General features: G+C 43.8%; 1 long non-coding RNA gene across 1 annotated transcript; it reads right to left on the bottom strand.

The window, feature by feature from the left end:
* Positions 1–3,558: 3,558 nt before the first annotated feature.
* LOC142818642 (uncharacterized) lies at positions 3,559–19,038 on the bottom strand. The gene is made up of 3 exons (XR_012896212.1): positions 18,977–19,038; positions 11,516–11,638; positions 3,559–3,692 (listed from the first exon to the last, which is right to left on the bottom strand). It is a non-coding gene; the product is annotated as an uncharacterized LOC142818642 (long non-coding RNA).
* Between the last annotated feature and the right edge of the window lie 33 nt (positions 19,039–19,071).

Genomic DNA, 19,071 nt, shown 5'->3' with positions numbered 1-19,071 from the left:
AGATTAACTGATTAATGGAAGGTCAGTGTCTGTTTTTGTGGTCTTTTTGTATTTTATTATGCACATTTAAAATATATAAATAAAATAAGAAGTTTATATATACATTATAATGCTCTTTGGAGTAGTTCCAAATAACAGTCGGCACAAAAATTGCACGTGGACTTTGTGTTCTCATTAAAAAGATTAATTATGCATATTCATTTGTGTCTATCTTTTTATTCTGTATTGGCACCTCACCGATAACAACAGGTCTGTGATTGGAGTCTCCAGATATTATTGTAATACAAATAATGAAGAAAAATATGTGTATATGTACATATACATGCATAAACCCACACTATAAAATATTCTGTTGACTAAGTCTTCTCATTTAACTTAACCATAATGTCATAAGTTTGAAGCTGATATTTTGTAGACTAGTCACTGGTGCGTTTACTGCTACTATCAATTGATTATAATAGCGCTGATATTGATCTGGAAACATTCCAGAAGTGATCCCCGGAGCAAGGCTTGTTGAATGAGTGTTATTTACAAATTCACACCATTGAACAAAAGAAACATAGGCTTCCTTTCAAAGAGTAGTGATGGAAGGATTCTGATGGCTGGATTCTGTGTTGCAAATAAGAAAGAGGCTGGAAATGCAGCACCACCAACACACACACACAAAATAAAACTATACGTAGAAAAAATTACAGAAGCAAATGCAACTTGAAAGACTTTTGTGTCATTAGAAAGAGTTTAAATTTTTTGACCATTGCAAATGATACAAATTGATTTAGTTTTCAAGAGCCATTACTAGTACTCTACTACGGCAGTTCAATATATTCTCTACCCTAGGGCTCTATTCAGCAGAAATGTTATGTAGGCCTTCTGTGTGTGGGAGCCTGCTGAATACAGTGAATTGGGCTTCTTCATCTTTTCATCCTATTCAGCAAAAAATTGTTTGTCCTGTAGAACTATTTCTTATGACTGCTGGGACTTTTTGCAGAGAGCCAAAAGAGGTGAAGACTTCATTATAATACTCTCTTGATCTCCTAACACTGTCTATTCACTGCATATAAAAACTTGTCTTGTTCTGCCATAGAAGCTAATTTTATATTTTGTCTGAAGTTAAAGTGGCTTTGAGTTAAAGGAGTTATAGCACATGGGGACACAAAGTATATAGAAAAAATACTCACGGTCACTTTGGGAGGAGCAAAAGATGACATCAGGTGACTCAGTTGTTTGGGATGGAGCCAAGGTGACAATTAGCAAAACACGGATTGTGGACTTACTTTGAGAAGCAGATAAATATAAGAAGCTTCCTGCCTGAGGCAGATCTATGTTTGGTGCATTTTAACAAAGGATATGATGAACTCCCCATACTCCTCCCCCATTAGAACTTGTTGTTTGGGGTGGATGCCTGGGTTGCATGACATTCTCCCCGACAAATATGGTAAACCTTGGCCACTGGGTATGGTTTGGCTGATGTGAAATCCCTGTCTCTTTCTCTTTTCCTCTCCTCCCCCATATAAAGAAACAAAGCCTCAGCTTTGAGGCTGAGATTTTCTGCCATCTAAGGCTGTGTCCAGACTCGAGGGTTTTTTCGAAAAAAGTAGCCTTTTTTCGAAAAAACTTCACCTGCGTCTAGACAACAGCCGTGTTCTTTCGAAATTAATTGAAAGAACGCGGCTTTTCTTTCGATGGCGGTAAACCTCATTTCACGAGGAAGAATGCCTTTTTTCGAAAGTGCTCTTTCAAAAAAAGGCGTTCTTGAATGCAAACAGGGCTTTTTCAAAAGAGAGCATCCAGACTGCCTGGGTGCTCTCTTTCGAAAAAGCGGCTTTTTCGCTGACCAGCATCCAGGAAGGAAATGTAGAAGCAGCCAAGTTTGGGGAGAAAGTTTGAGCTGAACTTTGTCTTCTAGTTGATTTCTTTTTTAAGGCCAAATTACTGGAAGTAGGTGATTCTGGACTGTACATACTGCGTTTGTAGAATAAGTTTGAAAAGGCACTTAAATAGTCAGGCATTGATTGGATGGGAAAAACACATTCCTATCCAGAATGGCAATACTGTCACTTCTGCTTAACAAAATGCCGTTCCTTCCACATATTTTATTGTTGCTAGTGTAAGCAGGGTCTGAACTGCTGCTTGCTATCAGCCAGCTAAAAGGAGAGGTGGGTGTGCCCGCTACAATTGTTTAGCTCTGCAAGGTAATTAACTGTTAACTGTTGATATGTAAATACAGCTCAGGAGAGAATCCGAGGTGTGGCTCTGTAAATCCCATTCAGCCAGGGCTGATGGAGGGTCAGTGTTGAAATGGAATGTGGAGAATTGTAAATAATTTGGGACTGTTGTGGGGGGTCACTAATCATGCTACCCCTAAATGTGGGAACTGTAAAACATGCCACCAGTGCTTGCAGGAGAGACATCACCGTCATGGTAAGAGGTCTTGGAGGAACAGGCCTCCCCCCTTCCAGAGTTGAGTGAACAGAGCTCGGGGGAAGGGTTAAAGGGCTTGAGCTATAAGACTGGCCCAACCTGCCCTTTTCCCCCCTTTGTTTTAAGGACAGATCTAAAGCAGACTCCCTGAGGAGTCTTTTCTTTTGCTACTCTAGTAGAAGCTGGATTCCTTTGCCAGTCCAGCTGGTGGCTAAAGAGTTGAAATCACTGAGAGCTGAAATCACTGGTTTGGCTGAGAGCCAGACCTATTGCAGCCAGTGAAGCGGTGGTGACCAGCAGAGTGGCTGGTGGGAATCACTGGCTGGTGGTGCAACGTGGCCGGTAGGAGTGGCGGCAGGCAAGGAGCGGCGACCAGCAGCGTGGCATGGAGCAGCAGCAGGCGAGGAGCAGCGACCAGCGGCATGGCGTGGAGTGGTGGCAGGCGAGGAGCAGTAACCAGCGGTGTGGCGTGGAGCAGCAGCAGGTGAGGAGCGGTGACCAGCGGCGTGGGAGGAGCGGAGGCAGGCGACCAGCGGAGTGTCCGTGGCATGGGACGAGACAGTTGGTGGAGCATGGCGGAGTGTCATAAGGTGTCCCCTATCTATCCCCCCACCCCCATTTTTACCCAGATTGGGAGGTGAAACCCTGTGGGTGAACTTTGGGACTCTGGGTGGCACGGACCAGGGACAGAGACTTTTGGGGTGTCAGACTCTTTGGACTTCAGGTGATTCTTGGCTGGGGTGGGGGGCTTAGCTCATGTTTGGGGTTATGAACTCTGTTTGTGGTGTTTTCCCCAAGTTAATGCTGTATGACTTCTCCCTCTGTTTCATTTAATGTTTCTTTCCTACACTCAGACTCAGTGCTTGCGAGTGGGGAAGCATTGCCTCTCAGAGGCACCCAGGGGTGTGTGAATTTCCCAGATTACTGGGTGGGGGCTTGAGCCGGTTCTGTGTGAGATGGACCCCAAGATATTGAACCCAGCCCTGGTTACTACCAGGCCTACCCGACAGAAGGGTTACACTAGTATTCTCTACAGTGATGACATTTCACAAGAGGCTAACTTTGTATAACCAGTCTCAAGTGGAATAGTCATTAAAGAAAAGCCATAACTGCCATGAGTTGGTCCAATAGCTAGGTCTTGAAGGTGTTCTTCTGGCAATAAAAGACATAACTGTTGAACCAGACTCCTTGTTGTGTGCTTTACTATAGTCTTCCATTGTCTAGTGTGCAAAACTCCACTTTGGAATTGAGGAGGAATTCTGCAGAAAAATCTTAACAGCAAGATAATATAATTTTTAGTGATTGTATTCTCTTTTCATTCACTCTTGATAGGAACATACAGGAGTTCAAAGAATAATAGAAATTGAGACAGACCTAGCACATAGACTCATTTGCACTTAATACATTAGAGAAGTTCAAGAATAATTTATTCTTCAAAGATACAAGTCCTTCAAAACTAATTAGATTAAACAGACCTGGGGTGAATTGCTGAGTAAAGTGCTTTAATGCACATACATAGAACCTTGCAAATCCACAGATAGCCACTTTATATCTGCAGGTAGCCACCTCTACAGATGTGGATATCCATGGCTCATTTTTGTGGATGTGGATGCAGATACACATTTTGTACTTAGGACTCTTCAAATGTGTGAATATCCACTTTATATCTGTGGGTATCTACCTCCACAGATATTGTGGTGGATGTCCATTGCAGATACAGATGTAGATACTAAATTTCAAATCTGCACAGGGCTCTACACATACCAAAGCTTTAATTTCCACAGAATGTGTCGTTTGCTCATATGAATGGGTTTGTTGCATTAAACAAATTCTGCACTGTTTTTTGGAAATGTGTCTTCAAATTCTTCTTAACCAGAAAGATTATTAAAATGTGCTTCCCTGGAAGGAAGCAACTTGAGGAGGAAGAATATTTTCTTTATGTATCTTAAAGGAAAATGCCTATCATGTCACTCTTTCTTCTCTGATGAAAAGTTTAAAAATTAAGGGTTAGACACAGTGAATACATAAAGTAAAATTTTCCAAAGAGTCTAAGTCCCATTTTCAAAATGGATTGAAAGTCTGTGGGACTTGAGTAGAATTTTCAAAAATATCTAAAGCTAGGTTTACACTAAGGGATAAATTTGAATTAAGATACGCAACTCCAGCTACATTAATTATATAGCTGGAATTAAAAGTTCTTAAATAGCATTTTGGTGCTGACAACACAGTGGGAGGTTGAATGAATCACATTCTCCCTTCGACTTCCCTTCCTCCTCATGGGAGCAGGACTACTGGCACTGATGGGTGCATCCTTTCTGTTCGAATGAACAGGTCTTCACTAGACCCGCTAATTCAAGGCCCAGAAGATCAACTGTTGCAGCTTCAATCTAGTCTGTAGTGTAGACAAGCCCTTGAGTTTTAGTTCCATTTTAAAAGTAACTTAGATGGCTAACTTCCACTGACTTTTTCCTACATACTCAAGAGTGGCAGTTAGGCTCATCTTGACGCTTAACTTCCACTCAGAAGGCCAGATTCTGCCTAGGGATATTAGATATTGGGTAATCAAATAGTTGTATAACAGCATGAAATCTTAGTGGTTACATGATTATTTGATAGTTCCCAAGGGCAGGGCTGTATCAGAGGCAGCAGTGCAGCGTGGCAGTCTGCAGGATGTGGAGTAGCCTTTGTCTACAGGGAGCATCCTCTGCCTATGGCGGGTCCAGGCTAGCCACAAACAGAGCAGCCTCTGTCCATGGGGAGCTTGGGCCTGCTGCGGACAGAGGCTACTTTGCAGCAGCCTCCCCTGTCCCCACCCCACGCTGCTGCCTCTACCAGGATATTTTGCCTGGGTATGGGTGGCAGGATTAGGGATGTCAACATGTAGTTGACTATATAATTAACCGATAAGCCTAGATTTATCAGTTAATCTTGTTGACTACATGCATTCCCCCCCCACCCCCCTTACTGCCTCTGTGTCTGAGGCCGTGTCCAGACTCAGGGGTTTTTTCGGGGAAAGTAGCCTTTTCCCGAAAAAACTTCCCCTGCATCCAGACTCAAGCCGCGTTCTTTCGAAATTATTTCGAAAGAACGCGGCTTTTCTTTCGATGGCGGTAAACCTCATTTCACGAGGAAGAACGCCTTCTTTCGAAAGTTCCTCTTTCGAAAGAAGGCGTTCTTCAATGTAAAGAGGCCGTCTTCGAAAGAGAGCATCCAGACTCGCAGGGTGCTCTTTTTCGAAAAAGCGGATTTCTCTTTCGAAAGATCCACCTGCAGTCTAGACGCGATCTTTCGAAAGAGGCTCTTTCGAAAGAAGCCTGCAGTCTAGACATAGCCTGAGGCACCAAGGTGTGTGGGTGTGGGTGGGGGATAGGCAGCATCATGGAGCCAGTGCTGGGGGGAACCACCTTTTAAGCTGTCTTCCACCAGCTTCTCTCCCCCCCCTTGCTGCCTCTGATACAGAGATGCAAGATGAAGCAGAACAGTAAAGCTTACTAGAACAGTGGGGGAACAGGGAAGATTGGTGTAGCATAATAGGACCAATCTTCCCATTTTTATGGAGCGTGATGGGGTAGGGATATACAAATGTTACTCTGGGATAGAAGGGATTATATTGGGCCCAGCTAGCTCCTCCTCTGTGGTCCTGGAGAGCATGCTTCAAATGGAGACAGGGTTAAAAAGGGAAAAACCCAGCTTAGAAGGAGGAAGAGTGCAGACCATCTGCTAGGCTCTTGCGGGGAGGGAAGGATTGTACGCAGAGCCCAGCTGGGGATGGCAGGTTTTGGTTTCCTTTCTTTTCTTATCTGAGACCAAAATCTTTGGAGGGGGTAACCCAGGGAAGGCAGCTTAGAAGTCCTCTGTCACAGAGGCCAAATACTGCTGATCTTCCTAGGACCCTGGGTTGGAACTGGTTAAGTGGGTGGTCCCAGGCTCTGTTACCATTGGCCCTGAAATGAGCAGATACTAACTGTTAGGCTACTCGTCCCCTAGAAGACTATTACAGGGAGGAATGCTTTGATTTGACAATGGAAGGGAAACAATTTAATTGTGAACAAAGGGCTTGAGGCTACAAGTGAAGAGCACATGGTGCAAAGCACAGAGGGCCCAGATCCGCCAAAGGAATTTATGTACAGGCAGTCCCCGGGTTACGTACAAGATAGGGACTGTAGGTTTGTTCTTAAGTTGAATCTGTATGTAAGTCGGAACTGGCATCCAGATTCAGCCGCTGCTGAAACTGATCAGTTTCAACCGCGGCTGAATCTGGACGCCAGTTCTGACTTACATACAGATTCAACTTAAGAAACCCAGGCGTCCCCAAGTCAGCTGCTGCTGAAACTGATCAGCAGGCTGATTCCAGGAAGCCTGGGGCAGAGCAACTCTGCCTCGGGCTTCCTGTAGTCAGCCGCTGGTCAGTTTCAGCAGCGGCTGACTTGGGGACGCCTGGGGCAGAGCAGCTGGGGTGCTGCTGGGTTGCTCCAGTAGCGCGGCTCCTCGGCGCTACTGGAGCAACCCAGAAGCACCCCAGCTGCTCTGCCTCAGGCGTCCTGATTCAGCCGCTGCTGAAACTGACCAGCAGCGGCTGAATCAGGACTCCTGGGGCAGAGCAGCTGGGGTGCTGCCGGGTTGGTCCGGAGCAGCGCTGCGGGACCAACCCGGCAGCCCCCAGCTGCTCTACCCCAGGGGTAGGCAAGAAAAGCCTGGTCTGCTGGGGGGGGGGGCACTAGCTGCACCACCCCCCAGCAGACCAGGGAGACGGGGGTGGGGACGCCCAAGTCCTCCACGGCTTTGCTCCGTCTCCCTGGTCTGCTGACCTGGGAGACACGGAGCAAAGCCGCAGAGCACGCGGGCAGCGGGACAGTCCAGGCGCGCCGCGCTGTCCCACTGCTGGCGTGCTCTGAGGCTTTGCTCCCCATCTCCCTGGTCTGCTTGGAGCACACCTGCGGCTTTGCAAAGAGCAGATACTAGGAGGAGCCCCAGCCCCTCTGCGGCTTTGCAAAGCCGTGGGGGAAGCCGGCAGCGGGACAGCCCAGGCGCGCCTGGGCTGCCTCGGAGCCCCAGCCCCTCTGCGGCTTTGCAAAGCCGGCGGCGGGACAGCCCAGGCGCGCCTGGGCTGCCTGGCTGCCCGAGCCCCTCTGCGGCTTTGCTCCGCGTCTTCCTGGTCTGCAAACCAGGGAGACGCGGAGTAGCTTTTCTCGCCCCGGAGTACGCGGGCGGCTGGACCGCGAGGTCCCGCAGTCCGTGTCCTCCGGGGCGAGAAAAGCTGCGTTCGTAACTGCGGATCTGACATAAGTCGGATCTGCGTAAGTCGGGGACTGCCTGTAGTTAATTCCCACTATAATCAATGGGAATTAGGCAACTACATATTTGGGCCTGACTTACCTCAAATTTCACTGAAGTTATGAACGTTGACACTATGAAACCAGGGATCTGGCCGTTTCTGTTTTGGGAGCTCTCTGTATAATATCTGGGTTGTAGAGAATATGCTGAGAATGCTTGATAGAAAATCTTATGGACCAAATTTTGAGCTCACTATTCGGGCAGGTGTCTAATGGAGACAATGGAGTGAAGAGTGAGGGTCTCAAGCTTTGGGCCTCTTTTTCAACTGTGACAGCCAATTTTGTGGAATTATATTTGAGGGCAAATGAAAGTAAGTATTATAAGAGCAGGTTAGGGGATGGTCTAGATAACACTTAGTCCTGCCATGAATTAGTAAACTTGAATAGATGACCTTTTGAGGTCCCTTCCAATCTTACGATTATTTTCAATACATGATGTTTTGGACTCATAATAGTCTATAGGATTTTACTCCAAATTTTCTGTGAAACAGCTTTTGGATGATGACTATACCATTTAATGTCCTTAGTTATTATCCAGACAGTTTAGCTTCTTTACTTTTTGATTTATTCTCCTTGTGTAGCAGCTCCTTGTTATCTATTCAAGTTTGAAGAGGTTTTATTTTTGTCTTGAATGATGTTGCAAATTTTGCCTCAGAGTCAGGATGTGTACGTCTTTTTTACTGCTTCAAAAATTCAGACAAGAAAGTAAATGAATCCAAATGAAAATGTTCTTGACTATGTGTGGGCTCAGTGAGTAGGAATGGTTTTGGGCACACGGGAATGGCTGTTGGATTCAGGCAACTGTGAATAAGATCTGAATTTGGCCAGGAGAAAAGAGAAGAGGAGGAGAAATTGCCAGTAGGAGAAAGATAACAGGAAGCTGATGTGATGACTTCTCTAAGTAGTCATAAGCTCCGCACAGGGTGGGATAGGGAATCTAATCATTTTAATTTGGTGTTGCACTTCTTTGCCTGCTCTCTAGGAAGGTAGATTGCCTAGAATGGGAGGTTCTATGGCAGTTAAGAGGCAGTTGATGAGGAACAGGCAAGGATGTGTCTAGGGCAGGGTTTCCCAACCTAGGGGTCAGGACCCAAATACAGGTCTCCATTACATTTCAAAACAGTCGCTAAATGTCTCCCCGGATGGCTCTGCCTCTTCCTTATTCCCCCCATTTTTGAATTGCCTTGGGTCAGGTAGGAATAAGAGATCCTCCGGAAAAGGGTTTTATTCCGGAGGATCGTGCCAGTCTAGACGCTTTTTTCCGGCTTTTCCCCAAGCCGTAAAAAAAGCGGCGGACATGTTTATTTAAATCCGCAGGGGATATTTAAATCCCCCGTGGATTTCCCTATTCTGACTTACCTGCTTTGCATCCCTTTTCTGGAATTTGGGGCCAGTGTAGACGTAGCCATGGAGTTTCCTGCTTATCTAACTTTCCTGCAGGTTTTTCCATGAAGGCATGATTTAGTTGTATTTCTTATTTTCCAATAAGTAAATTCTTTTTATAAAGCCCATGGGGAAGATGACTTCACAGAAAGGAAAGGAGGAAAAGTGTGTAGCCTGGAGATAAATAGAAAAATGGGGGTCAAATGCTGAAGATTCTTGACTGGATCAGCTGACCTCAAATCCCATACTGTGGCTAGTGGTCCACCATCCTTCTTGCTAGAACATGCTGGTTTTCATACACCTTTTTTTCATTGTGTCATGCACAAAGTGTTATTGCTCACCTAGGGGATTTTTGGCTTATCAAGCATGAATCTCCATGTTGTCTTGCCATTGGCTTCAGGCTCTTTTTCTAGGTTAGCAGGTGTTGAGGAGTGGCTCCCCTTTTTAAGGTGATTGTATCAATAATTTCTGGAATCCAAAGTCAATGGCTGCGTTTAGATTGGCATGATTTTCTGGAAATGCTTTTAACAGAAAAGTTTTCCGTTAAAAGCATTTGCGGAACAGAGAATCTAGACTGGCACGGACGCTTTTCTGCAAAAGCACTTTTTGCGGAAAAGTGTCCGTGCCAAACTAGACGCGCTTTTCCGCAAAAAAGCCCCGATCGCCATTTTCGCGATCGGGGCTTTTTTGCGGAAAACAAATCTCAGCTGCCTACACTGGCACTTTTGCACAAAAGCTTTGCGCAAAAGGGACTTTTGCCCGAATGGGAGCAGCATAGTATTTCCGCAAGAAGAACTGATCTCTTACAGTAGGAAGTCAGTGCTTTTGTGGAAATTCAAGCGGCCAGTGTAGACAGCTGGCAAGTTTTTCTGGAAAAACTGGCCAGTCTAGACACAGCCAATGTGTAAAGAGGGGCTTCTGCAGGCGTTAAGCCAGTCAGCAGTTAAGCCAGTCAGCAGTTCTCCATCTATTTATCATTGTGGTCTGTGTAAATAATGCATTATGTGGGCCGCATCCAATACCGTGTGTGTGGACCTGAAGATGTCTCATGTGCTACTGTTGTGTGCTGATTGGGCCACAGTTTGAGAACCACTGAACCAGTAGATGCCTTCACAAGGATCCCCAGTCTGTGAGTCATGTCTATACATGTTTGATATGTAGGTACTAGAAGGAACTATATTGCACAGTGACGGATGGGGGCCTTTTCAAAGGCACACTTAGGAATTAGGCACTAACAATGGCAGTGGGATACTTAGCTCCTCTTTGTACCTTTTGAAAATCACTCACTAAATCAGTAATAATTTCTGGTCAGGATAAACATTATAATATCATGCAGAGATTCAGGGTTAAAACTTCAACTCCCACAATAGAAGACTCCAGGCATTCATTACTAGTTATACTACATGGTTGTCTGCCATATCTGATGTTGTCATGACATCTTGTGCATTCTCTTGTGGCTGTAGAGTATGATCTACAAGGAACAAGGTCTATAACAGATGTCACATAGGAATGTGTACACTCCCACTGAAGATTTGGCATGATGTTTAGTCCTTTCTTTGATCAGTTTTTTGCATCTTTCTCAAAGCTTTTTCAACGTTTATTGATAGTTGCTCTCAATTCTGGTATGTCATTGGCTGCATCTTTGAAGTTATCAATATGTATGCCCCATAAGTTGCAATTCTGCTTTTAAAGATGTCAATGAAGTATTTACGTTGACTACCCTCCCTGTGCTTTCAGAGTTCCAGCTCTCATAAAAAACTTTTTTCAGCATGTTCATCATCACCGAGTCTGATAACCGAGTCAGGCTAATCATTGAGTTAGGGTAATCCACTGGCAGGACAGGAGACATTTTGCTGATGGTTCATAGGTATAGCCCACCACAGCTCCCAGGGGCCCAGGTTTCATAGTTCCAGGCCAATGGAAGATGTGGGAAGCAGTGGGCAGCATGTCCCTGCAGCCTGTACCAATTTCTGAAGCTCCCATTGGCTTGGAAAGGTAAATAATGAACTCTTTTGAAAGTTGATAGTTATAAATGGCTGTGAATAAGAAACCAAAGAGGACTGGAACCAGTATGTAGCTTTGTTTTGAGAGGCCACCATCTGAGATTACTTGACCAGCCATGTCTTCATGGAATTGACACATGGTGTTAGTGAATTATGTGGGATAGTCAAACTTTTCTAGAATCTTCCAGGGGCCATTTTTGCTTACAGTGTCAAACGTTCATTACACTTGAAGATAAGAGAAATATAGCTGGAGACATGGAGACACTATATACTTAATGTTGCACATATGCACACACAACTTTCAATGACAGACATTATATTTACTGCATATAATGGTGGGCCATGACACTTTTAGTAAGACTTGCACCAACTCACCTGTGTGGTCTAGATGATCCAAAATGGTGTTCTCTATCCATAATCTTGCATGTATGCTATGCCACTTTGTTTTATAAAATGGTGTTTTTCATGGGGATCAGATGGAATCACCCTTCAGGCTGTCTGTTGGAAAAGGCACAACCGATTGGGCATATATATATGGCGTGTCTCTGATTGAACATTATTATTATTATTATTATTATTATTGTGAACTTAAAATGCATACTGTATGCAAAGTACACATCAAGGCTGTGTCTTGATTGGCAAGTTTTTCCGCAAAAGCACCTGCTTTTGCAGAAAAACTTGCCAGCTGTCTACACTGGCCGCTTGAATTTCTGCAAGAACACTGACTTCCTACTGTCTGAAATCAGTGCTTCTTGTGGAAATGCTATGCTGCTCCCATTCGGGCAAAAGTCCTTGTAGGGCCAATGTAGACAGCTGAGATTTGTTTTCCGCAAAAAAGCCCTGATCGCGAAAATGGCGATCGGGGCTTTTTTGCGGAAAAGTGCGTCTAGATTGGCACGAATGCTTTTCCGCAAAAAGTGCTTCCGTTAAAAGCATTTGCGGAAAATCTTGCCAGTCTAGACGTAGCCCAAGGCTCTCTGAATCTGAATGTCACTGGGAGAAAGGGAAAGGCTTGTATGAGGCACCTCTGGGAACACTATTTCTGGTAACAGTGCTATTACCTCTAAGAGTGACGGAGAGCATGCTTACCTATGGGATATGCCCACATCTGGTGTGACAGCTTGTGCTTCTGTCAGTGGTACAATATATCCATTAACTGGTGCTCAGGAGTGGTAGATCCACTACCATTCTCCACCATGGCTAGACATACCTTTGTGGAACACTTCCAGCAGTGTTGGCTAGTGCACCTTCTCCCTTGCACTCCAGCTTAGCCCAAATTATGGCTACCTTCTATACAAGAACACAGATGGAATAGTCCTCACTGCAACTCTTTTCCTTCTAATCACAGCCCATTATGCAGCCATAATTTTGCTACTAAGATTTCATCATGTTAGAATATATTCCATAAAGCCGTTAAAGGTTTTATAGATAGCGGTAGAAAATTATTGCTGAAATATGTTTGACAGATTAATATATTTTATACAATTTGCTCATAAAACATAGAGAACAGTGTAAATAGATGAACAGCAAAGAACTTCGTTATGTTTAGTGTTTTATATTGATATTTTTTGGATATTGTAATCTGTCACCCATCTTTGCACTATGAACATATAAGGCAATTCTTGAATGGCAAAGATGTTGAAGCAAACCTCTACACTTTTTTCCTATAACCATTTCAACAGTGTGGTAAGGATACAATAATCACGTAACTCCTTGTAGATCATTTTAAAAAGCTTTACATTTGCATTGTTTTGGGCGACCTTCCAATAGTCTCAAAACATTCTGAAATAACAAAAGTTAGACAAATTGCAACTAGCAATTTTATTCTGATGAAAGAATTGTTATTTTAGAATAATAAAAAAGATGCCTTGTTGTTGTAGGTGTAAGCATGCCTTTTATAACAGTACAAAACTCTGATTGGAAACAGTAGGCAGACTAGAAATATAGTAGTGAGTAATAAATATATAAATCATGTTTTAATAAATATATCTCACTCAATTGTTATATTATTATTTCATTTATTTGTGTTACCATTGCACATAGTCATGGACCCAGGAACCTAGGGTGTGTCTAAACTATGTGTCTCCATCGATGGAGCCATGTAGATTAGGCTGATCGGCAAAGGGAAATGAAGCCGCGATTTAAATAATCACGGCCTCATTTAAATTTAAATGGCTGCTACGCTGAGCCGACAAACAGCTGGTTAGCTGTTTGTCATCTCAGCGCGCTAGTCTGGACGCTCCCGCGCTGACCTGAAAGCCCTTTATCGACCTTCCCGTTATGGCTCGTAGGATGAGGTTTACCGGGGAAGTCGATAAAGGGCTTTCATGTCGGCAGGGAAGTGTCCAGACTGCCCCGATCTGCCGACAAACAGCTGATCGGCAGAGCGGGGCAGCCATTTAAATTTAAATGAAGCTGTGATTATTTAAATCGCGGCTTCATTTCCCTTTGCCGAAGAAACAAATCTACATGGCTCCGTCGACGGAGCCATGTAGTTGAGACGTACCTCCATTGTGCTAGGCACTATATAAATGTAAAATAAGTTTAGAACCTGATAGTAATCTCACATTGGTTTTACACTAGTATATTAATTGATTTCATTGGCGTTACAAACACTTTAAGCCCCTATCTTGTAAATGTTTATTCATAAGAGTAACTTTAAATCTGTGCTTCAGAGGGGTAGCCGAGTTAGTCTGTAACTGTAAAAACTTAAAAAACAATGAATAGTCTAGCAGCACCTTAAACAATAACAAAACATGTAGATGGTATCATGAGCTTTCCTACGCACAACCCACTTCTTCAGATGAATGGAGTTATTGAAGGTCCAATTCCAAAATAAATAGGGAATGGGGAGAGAGGGAAAAAGGGGAAAAAAGTTATAGAGTGTTCATGCTACATGAAGGCTGATAGAGAAGGTGCAAATTGTTCTTAAGTACCCATTGTTCGGTTTTTTAAATCATGAGGATGTAGAAGGTAATGTGCTAACCAGGTAATGTCTTTATTCAGACCTTTGCGATGGGTCCCAAACTTGTAAATTAAGTTAAATTCCAAGTCCTCCCTGTGTATTTAGCTTGTGGTATTGGCCTGAAACAACACCGTGACTTTGAGATCCATTAATGAGTGCCTAGGCAGGTTAAAATGTTCTCCAATAGGTTTCTGTGTGTTGCCTTTTCGGATATCTGATTTGTGTCCAATAATTCTTTCCTGTAGTGACTGTCCACTTTAGCCAATATTCATGGCAGAGGGGTATTTCTGGCATTTGATGGCATAGATCACATTAGTGGGTGTGTAGTTAAATTAGCCTCTGACGTGGTGGCTGATGTGGTTGGGTCCAGTGATTAAATCATTTATGTAGATGTGTGGACAGAGTTGGCACTGGAGCTAATTGCGGGGGTGGGTTCCTGGATGATTATGATGGAAGTGTGCTGCGTGGTTACTAGAAAGAATGTGTTTGAGGTTAGGGTTTGTCTGTAGGTGAGGATTGGCCTGTCCCTCAAGGCCTGTGAGAGTGAGGGATCATTTTCAAGAATAGGCTATAGATTGTTGATAATCCGTTGAAGGGCTTTAAGTTGTGGGCTGTAGGAAATGAAAAGTGGTGTTCTGTTGTTTTCTTTTCTTGGCCTGTCTTGAAGTAGTTCATGTCTGGGTATTCTTCTGGCTCTGTTGATCTGGTTTTTTTCACTTCTCCAGGTGGGTATTTCAGTTTTAAGAATGCTCTATATAGATCCTATAGGTGTTTTTCTCTGTCTGTGGGATTGGAGCAAGTCCTGTTGTATCTTAGGGCTTGGCTGTAAACAACAGACTCATAAATGTCTTGGGTGGAAACTAGAGACATGAAGGTAAGTGTAACCGTTAGTAGGTTTCCAGTATAAGGTTGTGGAAATGTGTCCGTCATATATTTGTATTGTAGTGTCAAGGAAGTGGATCTCTCATGTGGACTGATCCAAATGGAGATGAATAGGGGGGTGGAAGTTGTTGCAATCCCTGTGAAATTCTTCAGGGGTCTCTTTCCTGTGGATCCATATGATGAAGATGTCATCAATGAAGCATAAGTAGAGTAAGGGTGCTAGAGAGTGAGAGCTGAGGAAATGTTGTTCAAAGTCAGCCATAAAGACATTGGCATATTGTGGGGCCATGCAGGTGCCCATAGCTGTTCCACTGACTTGAAGATACAAATTGTCTTCAAATTGTAATTATTTGTAGGTGAGGACAAAGTCACAGAGCTCTGTAACCAGGTGTGCAGCGGTGTCATCAGGGATGGTGTTCCTGATAGCCTGTAATCCGTCTTCGTGTGGAATGTTGGTATAAAGAGCTTCTACGTCCATGGTTGCCTGAATGGTGTTTTCAGGAAGATTACTGATGTTCTATAGTTTCCTCAGGAAGTTGGTGGTGTCTCAAAGATAGCTAAGAGTTCTGGCAGCACAGGGTCTGAGAAGAGAGTCAATATAGCCAGATAATCCTGTTGTCAGTGTGGTAATGCTTGAGATGATGGGTTGTCCAGGATTTCCAGGTTTGTGCATGTTGGGTAGCAGATAGAAAACTCCTGGTCAGGGATTAGGGAGGGTGTTTGTGTAAATTTGGTCCTGAGCAGTATCAGGGAGCTTCATGAGTAGTTGGTTTAGGGTTTTTTATTCTTCTTCTTTAGTAGGATCAGAGGGGAGAAGCTTGTAGAATCTGGTGTTGGCGAGTTGTCTGGTAGCCTTCTGTTCATAATTTGTTCTGTTCATGATGACTACAGTGCCCACTTTGTCAGCCTCTTTGATTATGTTAGAATTGTTTTTGAGGCTGTGTATAGCATTGCATTCTGCATGACTGCAGTTATATGTTATATGTTGTTGTTTGCTGACGATGTCAGCTCATGAATGTTTGCAGAAGCAATTGATGTAGAAGTCAAGACTCTGGTTACGACCGTCAGGAGGGGTCCACATAGATGCCTTCTTCTTGTGAGATTGGCCGGGGGCGCGGGGAGAGCTGCAAGGTCAGTGTGTTGTGTACATTGGTGTGTTGGAAATATTTCTTTAGGTAGAGGTGGAGAAAATAGGCTTCCAGATCTCCACAGAACTGAATCATATTCGTGAGGGTGGTGGGGCAGAGGGAGAATCCTTGGGATAGGACAGATTTCTCTGCCAGGCTAACAGTGTGGTAGGATAAGTTGACAATGTTGTCAGGTGAGTTGAAAGTATCAGGAGTGAGAGATCCTGAGGCATGTAGGAGTTTGGATAGTTTATTGCCCTTTTTCTTCTGAAGGGAGGTGAAGTGATCCTTGGAGGTGGGTTGTTGGGTTTTAATCAAGTCTGGCAAAGAGGAAGTGTATGTAAGCTTGTTTTTTTATGAGAGTCTCTAATGTTGAGAGCTCCTCCTTGATTTTCTTCTTTTTGTTGTATAGTATGCTTAGTAGGTAGTTCCTGAGTTTCTTTGAGAGAATGTGGCATAATCTCTGGCTATAGTTTATAGGGTATGTAGATTGTAGTGGGTTTTTCACCCTCAGTCCATTAAGTATGACGTTCATCTGTTTTCAATTCGGTAGGAAGATTATGTTTGTTTGGATCTGTGCAAGTTTCTTTGTATAGTTGATAGATTTCTACTCTGTGAATAGGCTCATTCAGGTCAATAGAATTCCCTGCATATATAGCCTGAAGTTACCCATGTGTGGTTTCAGAGTCTGAGCTTTTATTGGGTATAACCAGCATACCTTTACTTATGCTGGACTACAATCCTGCAAATACTTGTGCACATATATAACTGTGCTTCTAGATATAGTTCCATTGTCTCACATTCATAAAGTGTTCCATGTGCATAAGTGTTTGCACAGGATTGGTCTCTTAATCTTTACTGTTGTGAGTAGCAGTTAGAAAACCAAGTTCACATGTTGTAAAGTAGTTGAACTTTACCATTTATCTTGACCTTTTAGGTCACCAACTAATTATTTATCATGAAATCTAATAAACTCTGTTATAATTTGAGATTAAGAAAAGGTAAAGAGAAATCAGCAGGCCTATTTAGATTGTTTAAACAAGATGTTATGAACCCTAATATTTATTAATATATTTTCATTTAAATGTACATGATAATATAACAAAAACCACTCCATATCATATACACATAACTAAAACATTGCACTTTGAAATCCCTATAAGAATGACAGTATCTATTAGGGTACTACCACTGAACTCATTAATGTACAGGCTGACCAGCTTAATTAGGTATGTTTTAAATTTTGAGAGTCAGAGATAATATTAACCTGAGCTTTGTTTGAGGTTTTCAGTGTTACACTACTTTAAATCAAGAGGTGATGTTGCACTGATTTAATTAAACTGGTGCAGCTTTGGGCATCGTCTCTCTTCCATTCATTTAGACTTTGTGTATACTTGCACTTTTGTCAGCAAAACTTTTGTCAGTCCAGGTGTGGGAAAAAAATCCTCAGGTCACGTAAGTATCACTGGCAAAAGCACCAGTGTGGACAGCACTATGTTGGTGAAAGAGTCTCCTACCAACGTAGCTACTATCATTTGTTGGGGGTGTTTCATTATGCTAGTGGGAGAGCTCTCTCTCTCTTGCTGACATAGAACACCCACACAGGAGACCTTACAACAGTGCAGTAGTGTAGACATAGCCTTAAACTTGTCACTGTTATTCAACAAGTCAAAGGTTTGTCCACACTTGACATGATACAAAAGGGAAGCTTCACTTCTGTTGTGAGACTCAGTAGTGTAGACATAACCTTAAACTTATCACTGTTTTTTAACAAGTCAAAGGTTTGTCTACACTTGAAATAATACAAAAATGTAGCTGCACTTGTTGTGCTTTAATATAGACACTACCTACGCTGCAAGGAAGAGTTTTCCCATCAGCCTAAGTAATCTATCTCCATAAGAGGTAGAAGCCAGGTTGATTGAATAATTCTTCCATTGACCTAGTGCTGTCTCTATATGGAGATTTAACTAGGCTTAACTATGTCACATAGGGTGTGTGGAATTTTCACAATCCTGAGTGAGATCGCTGGGTTGATCTAATTTTCTTGTGGAGACCAGTCCTAAGTCCCTATACACACAATCACACAAACCACTGCAACATTTCACTTTTAGTTAAACCAGTGCAAAGTTGTGCACTAGACAAGTTTCTGGCTGTTGTCAAGGTGATGGTACACAGGCAGCGCAGGAAGTTGGTTGGGGAATGGTTACTGTGCTTTTCCCTACACTCCAATTTTTATTAACATATTGGAACTTTAGCCTCAACCTTCAAAGTTAGGTTGTGTGTGTTTGGAGAGGACCACCTTATTTTCAAATCCTCCCTCGCCTCGGTGACAGCAAGTTTTTAAACCTTTCCTCCAGATTAACAAGATAGGTCAGAAACCCGTTTCTAGACTGTTTTAAATCGAAGAAGATAAAAAATGACCTTGTTGCCTCTTCATTGGCTGGCAGGTAATGAAACATCCTGGGGTAGGAATGAATGCTGGGAAGCAGTGAGAGAAGAGCAAAGGGAAGAGAAACGAGTGGAGCAGCAGAGGAATCAGAGTGACTGAAGGGGACAGGGAAGGGAAAGGAGGAGAGCCTGTATGTGTGTGTGAGTGACAGAGAAAGTTTCCTGCCCCCCCAACCTGTGTTGCTTTGGGACGATCTAACCTTCTCCGCCGCTGGCTCCCAGTTCCAGGCGGGACAAGAGCAGCCCCGTGGCCACGGTGAGGGGCAGAGGAGGGGGCTGCGGCGCAGAAGGGAGGCACCCGCAGCAGCTGCCCCTCTCCTACCCCCGGCCGGGGGCCCCCCTCGCACCGAAGCGCCGGGGACGCAGCCCCCGCCCGGCCGGGAGTTCGCGCTGCCCTCTCTCTCCATCACTTACTTTGTTGTTCTGGCGCCCGCTGCGGCGCATGCGCCGGACTAGGAGCCTTCGGTCCCTTTTCCTTCTCCCTCCCCCCCCCCCCCCCCTTGCTCCAT

Source organism: Pelodiscus sinensis, chromosome 1 (genome assembly GCF_049634645.1).
Source record: "Pelodiscus sinensis isolate JC-2024 chromosome 1, ASM4963464v1, whole genome shotgun sequence".
NCBI classification, from domain to species: Eukaryota; Metazoa; Chordata; order Testudines; family Trionychidae; genus Pelodiscus; species Pelodiscus sinensis.
This window is presented reverse-complemented; position numbering and strand designations above follow the sequence as displayed.